A 5,995-nucleotide genomic window follows, 5' to 3' on the forward strand; every position below is an offset into this window, starting at 1 on the left:
AAAAAAAAAAAAAAAAGAGGAGTTCGGGAATTATTTTTCAGTGAGGGTGGTTTTGATGGAATTTCCATCCTCACACTCCAGGCTTGAACTCAGCCGCTAAAAACTGAAATGTCACATCATCACTTTTCTTTAAGCATCAGTTTAGACTGATGATTTAATCTATTAGTCTTTGTCCAGGTTTCATTGTATATATTTTACATTATTTGTGTTACTTCACCATTTCTGGTGGTTTTTTACATTCAGGGGGCATGCTTTAAGCTTCAGATAAGATTTGAAGATAAGAGTTAAAATCTGTTCTTTATTTTAAGGAACAAGTCACGTTTCAGAAACAGCTTTTCTGAAAAAGAATTTGAATTTTTCCATAGCTTATCATGTTCCTGTTTTACTCAGGCATCTATAGGGGAGCTATTGTCAGTGACCTTTACACCACCTTGAAAAAGCAATAGAAAGGGCTTTTTTTTTCCCCATTTGCTCAAGCAAAGAATAAAGGAAACAACTCTGAACTCTTTCATTAGCAGTTGAATCTTCACTTCTTAACAACAGTCCTTGCCCAGAGTCAGTCAAGGAAAATAACCTAAAAAAAAGAAAAAAAAAAAAAAAAGCTGAAAAACTTTAGAGTAAAGCTGCATTGTTTGTGGCATTAAAAGATACAGGTTTTGCAAGCTCAAATATTTTGCTTTTTCTTCATGAGTCCCTCCAAACAGGGCAACATAACCGTGAGTGCTCCACTGTTCAAAACCAAAATTAAGACCAGTTTGCACAGTGCTGCAGATTAAACAGGAGAAAATGTTAGGCAATTAAATGCTAATGATTCAAGCTGGGTGCTTATGTTTTGTATTACTTGCCTAATAATGTTAGCATTTAAATGGTCAGCTTTGAAGTTAACAAACAGCCCATTAAGATGCAACCAGGGAGTTGTGGGCTCTTTGGGTGCTATTGTTTCAGTCTAGCTAGCTGCAGACTCAACAAAACAGCAGCGATGGGATTTATATAGTGAAGACTATTTTTGCAATTGGAAGGGCTAGAAGTTGGTTTTTTTTTTTCTTTTCCTTTTAGTGAAAGCTTGTATTATTGAGAGCACAGCATGTGGGAAAAGCCTAAATCTACTCATTTTCTTCTGAGTGCTGGGATTTCTATTGTCCCTGCTGACCACTTAAATACAAATCAGTTGCTTCCCAAGCTCTGTGTAGTGATCATCCTGCTGCAGCCATCAAATTTCTACCAGATTGCCGACTCCAAACTGCTGTTTCTGGATACTTGCAGGGGTTAATATAAAAATGTACTCCTGGCAGTAAAAGTTAAAGGAGGTTCAGTGATGAAAATTGCATCACATAATGAGAGATCCTCAAAGCAGCAGCTACTTAAAGGACAGAAATAAGATATAATTGTCAATGGAACAGAATATTATCCAGGATAATGGGCTCCTGCAGATGCAAGAACAGCAAGGCAAAGCCAAAGCATTTATGGAAAATAAATGGCATGGTGCATCTCAGGTTTGTTCTTCTTCAAAGTGCACAACATTGATCCTGTGGCAATGGTCTCTTATTCCAAATCATTGATGTAGACTTAATTATTTTATGTAATAGAGGTTGATGTGGGAGTTACTTACTGTGCCTCTGTAGACCTATTGCATTAGGAGTGCCTCTAAAGAGAAAAGCACCGTGGATTTCAGTGCCTGGATTTCATCAAGCGTTTTGTTATCCCTACTGTGACTGCTATTCCCAGTACTTTCCATGTGGTGTTAACCAAGGAGAGCTAGTTTTCTGCTGTCAAAAGGCAAGTGCTGTGACAGTTTGATGTTTCCTGGTGGCAACTGTAAATATTGACATTTTAGTCAACAACATTTGATGTATTAAATGTAATGGGGCTTTTTCACTGAATTTAAAGTGAATAATTTCAGGACCTGTTTGGTGCATTAGGAGGAACAGAACTGTTCTTAAACTGGCTTTGTTTTCTGATGTACTCAACATGATGTATAAATGCCAGAACAACCTCCTAGTAAAACTATATTACTTCTTGGTTTTTGATCTTTTGTGGCCTGCTAAAGCGCTTATTTAAAATGCCACAAAATATGTACTACTAGCCCTCACATCTTAATTGAAGAAATAGGTGGTCTGGAAGTTTAACAGATACTTCTGTGTCAGAAATATGAAATAGTGAACAAGTAAGTTAGAAACACAAACCAGGTGCACTAAAGCAATGCAATTCAGTTATTCATTTGCTATCTCCACAGTCATGATGTCATTTCTGTAATTTATCATAGGGTTTTTTCCTGTGAAATGTTAAATAGAACAGAGCTATTCATTTTGGTCTACTGTTCCATCCTGAGTTAACTTAGAGAGACTAGCCTTTAAAGTATAATTCTTCATATTGCCACCTACACATGACATGACTAGCAAAATGATGGTCATTTTAATGCTGTGTGGGCTGTGTGTAGCTGTACAAAAGATCACAGATTTGGTACTCTGTGTTTTATGCAGAAACTGAATGCAAAATCTTAGCAGGTTGTGTAAAAAAGAAAAAAACCCCACACAGATCAAAAAAAAAAAAAAAATCCAGAATACCATAATGATATAGGTAAAGGGAGATCAATAGTGTGATTAAAGTACTAGGATCCCACTGGGTTTTTTCCAAGTGTCTACAGCCGTTATAGAGAATGCCCGATGATTTTTCATCTAGCACAATGGGAGTAATGTAAAACCTGCTTTTCCTTCTACTGTCTCTCTTTTTTTTTTTTTTTTTTTTTTACAATGACATACAGTCAGCTCTGTGACCTTGTGCAAGAACAGTCAACAAAGCACCCACCTCTGTCAAATCTTTCCAGAAGATCATAGTGGAGATTATACCATCTGCATCTCGAATTTAGCCTAAATTGCTCCTAGAGAGGCTGATGACCACTTTTTACAGCAATCCATTTATTTTTTGCCATATATGATGGTTTTGTCTGTTTCTAACATTTGAGAGCACGTGCATTCATTCTGAACAACTTGGCAGGCCTCTTACATTTACTTTAATTTCTCTGGCTCTGTAAATGGCCCCTGTATGGATGTCATAAGTAATGTAGATTGCTGCAGTTTTTCCATAGTCTTTTCATTATGTGTTGCAGCATTTTCAAATGGCAGTCACAATCTGGGGCCTGCCTCTGAGTTCCAGGAAAGGCCAATTATAAACTAGCTGTGTTTGTCTGCCTGCTAAAACCATGTGAAAACTGGGAACTACTGCACTGGCTTCTGTAACACCTTCTCATGACCATACCGTACTCCCAAGTTCTCTGTTCCAAAGATGCAAATTCTTTGTTTTGCAGCATCTTGATGGGGGAAAGAAGCTTCTTGAGGCGCTACAGACATCAGAATATACCTATTTCTTTTAGCATTCTTCCCAGGGACATAATTTTCAATGCACTCCACTGCTGACACATTTATCCACTGAATGACTAGTGTAGTCTACACCTCCTCTTCTTCAAGTCCTTTCTCCTGTGCCAGAATATCAGACTGTAGGATTTACACAGCAGCTGGGAAGAAGTGATAAAACAACATTCCAAGGAGCAGCTTTCAGGTGGGAAGGTATAAGCAGCCTGTGAGAGTGTGGCTACATGGCATGCACAAGTTTCTCTTGCTAAATTTGCGGTTGAACACACTCATAGATGTACCTACTTGATGATGTCACACAGTAGAGAATTTACAATGCTTTTCAGAAAAGAGGCCTTATTTTCCTTTGTATGCCTGGAAGTCCTGCCTTGAGCATGTCTCAAGCTTTTTCCAAGATTAGTCCTTGATTTCTGCCTTTATGTGGTTAGGGGCTAATTTGCCTACAATATCTGAAGGTGCTTCAGATCTCTCTATCAGCTGAAAGCCTCTCTGTGCCATTATTTTGTAGGCTGCACTTACCTGGCCACCTGAGTTTGCCACTCTCCATCACAAGGGACAGACAGAGGTCTTGATTCCTTCCTTGTGGAATTTAAGCAGTACTCATGAGAGGGTGGATCCTGCATTGCAAGGCTGAAGCCTACTGTTTTCAAGCCAAGAAAGTCAGTCCAGGATAGTGTCGTTCTGCAGCAGTCCCAGGACCGACCTGTTCAGTATTCAGATCTTGAAAAATAACCAGCACTGCCTATGGTGAATACAGAGACATTGCTTCCAGAACATTTAATGTTTGACACATAAATACAACCAAACCCTTCTCTATGACAGCTACTGACTTGTCCACTCTCAGCAGGCATAGATAAAAACTATATATAGCCATCTCTTAATTCGCCTCATGCTACGGAAGGAGATAAAAGACAATTCAGAACTTGCAAAAAATGTTGCCACCACTAGTCATGAGTTTTAAATAAAAAAGGCAGCTATTAAAATATTAATTTCTATGTTTTCTGTATTACTCAAGGTAAAAAAATGTTTCTAAAATTCTTTAATTCTCTAATTTAAAAATATTTTAGAGTTTAAATAATCTTAAAATAAAACTAGATGTGCTTCAATTTTAGTTGAAACCCAAAGAGATGTCAACAAAGACTGCTCATCCACAAAACACATTTTTAAAAATGTAAATTAGGTGCTTCAAAATGTTTTCTAGGGTAAAGTTATTTTATATCAGCCTAGCTGTATTCTCATGGAAGCAATGGAATGGTTGGCATTGCTGTCAGTGGCTTAGTAGGTCTAACAGTTGCAGCACTGTGTATAACAGGTTAAAATAAGCTCAGAAAGCAGAAAATTGGAATTTCACATGCCACTCTCACCCTCTGCTTCTTTAGATGACTAAGTCTGCATCACTTTCTACCTGGATGTCATTCAGTGCTTCCACTTTTTTTGTCCAGGTCTTCTCCTGGTTCCACCACCTTTCTTTGCGTACCTCTATCATTAATAGATTTGCAATATCTCCATGCAAAATGGCTGGGCCCCAAGATCTCATTCATTTGGAATCACCAGTGGCTGGAACTGAGTAATTAAATTTAAAAAAAAAAAAAAAAAAAGAAACCTCATGAACAGTTTATTTATCAGCTTAGTAAGATGGAGATGAAAAGGGAGAGAAAACGGGCCCACAGAAAACCCGAGGAATACCTGTGGTGCTGATGTTGGAGGCAGCTGCAGTGGAGGAGAGCCCCCCACTGTTAAGTATGATAGTGGAGTGGGAAACCAGCTGTGCCTGTGACATTAGAGCCCCTCTACAACTGAACAAACATATCAAAGGGCTGCATCAGATTGTGAAAAGCAGAACTACTTGAAGCAATTCACTTGGCTGCTGCCATTCTGCTTTGATTGATATGAACAAGTCTTATCTTCAAAAATATATACAGCTAAAGTGAGTATTTCTAGAATCACTTCATATTGCATCTTGGAAAGGAAGAAAACTTTGCCTCCTCCCTGCCTCTCCTCCTCCTCTTGGGCTTCCTCCACTCTGGAAAAATCTTATGCATGGCTAAAACATATGCTAAATGTGGGAGGGAAAAAATGTACCTTCCAATCTTCATGTCTTTGGCAGCAAAGCAGCTGTATGTGTCCCTGTTCTTTAGAAGTTTGAATTAGGGCTGAAGAAGTACTACTCTAAAATCTCTTACCTTTTGACAGATCATTTTTGTTTGTGGTGGCTATGGTTGTCAGCTGCAGTTTGTTAAGCTTGGAACAGTATTTGATATTGGAGGGAAGGTCCAACTTTTTTCTTTCAAAGAAGAAATCCAGGAGGAGAATGACTGTCCATGCACAGCTGTGCATGTATTTTCAACTTGGCTTATCTAATCTTGCAACAACTGTCCTTGTTAAACAGTACAGGTCTTGTGCTCTACAGGGCAGAGTGCAAGTTCTCAAGGATGGAGCCCCTACCTCCATCAATCTCAGCATGGACACTCAACTCTTGGTCCAGATATAGCAGCAGTGCTAGGGGACAGCATTTACCAAAAAATTTCCTCCCACAAAGTACATTGAATTTGATTGTGGCTATACAGGGACTGAATTCAGTCCTCTATTTTCTTAATAGGCATCAAAATTATTTATAAGAGTGCTAA

At 38.5% G+C, this 5,995-nt stretch overlaps 1 long non-coding RNA gene across 1 annotated transcript; it reads right to left on the reverse strand.

Annotated features, from left to right (window-relative positions):
• Window positions 1-278: 278 nt before the first annotated feature.
• LOC140682410 (uncharacterized) lies at window positions 279-4,799 on the reverse strand. The gene is made up of 2 exons (XR_012054113.1): window positions 3,888-4,799; window positions 279-574 (listed from the first exon to the last, which is right to left on the reverse strand). It is a non-coding gene; the product is annotated as an uncharacterized lncRNA (long non-coding RNA).
• Window positions 4,800-5,995: the final 1,196 nt, after the last annotated feature.

Source organism: Taeniopygia guttata, chromosome 2 (assembly GCF_048771995.1).
Source record: "Taeniopygia guttata chromosome 2, bTaeGut7.mat, whole genome shotgun sequence".
Lineage (NCBI taxonomy): Eukaryota > Metazoa > Chordata > Aves > Passeriformes > Estrildidae > Taeniopygia > Taeniopygia guttata.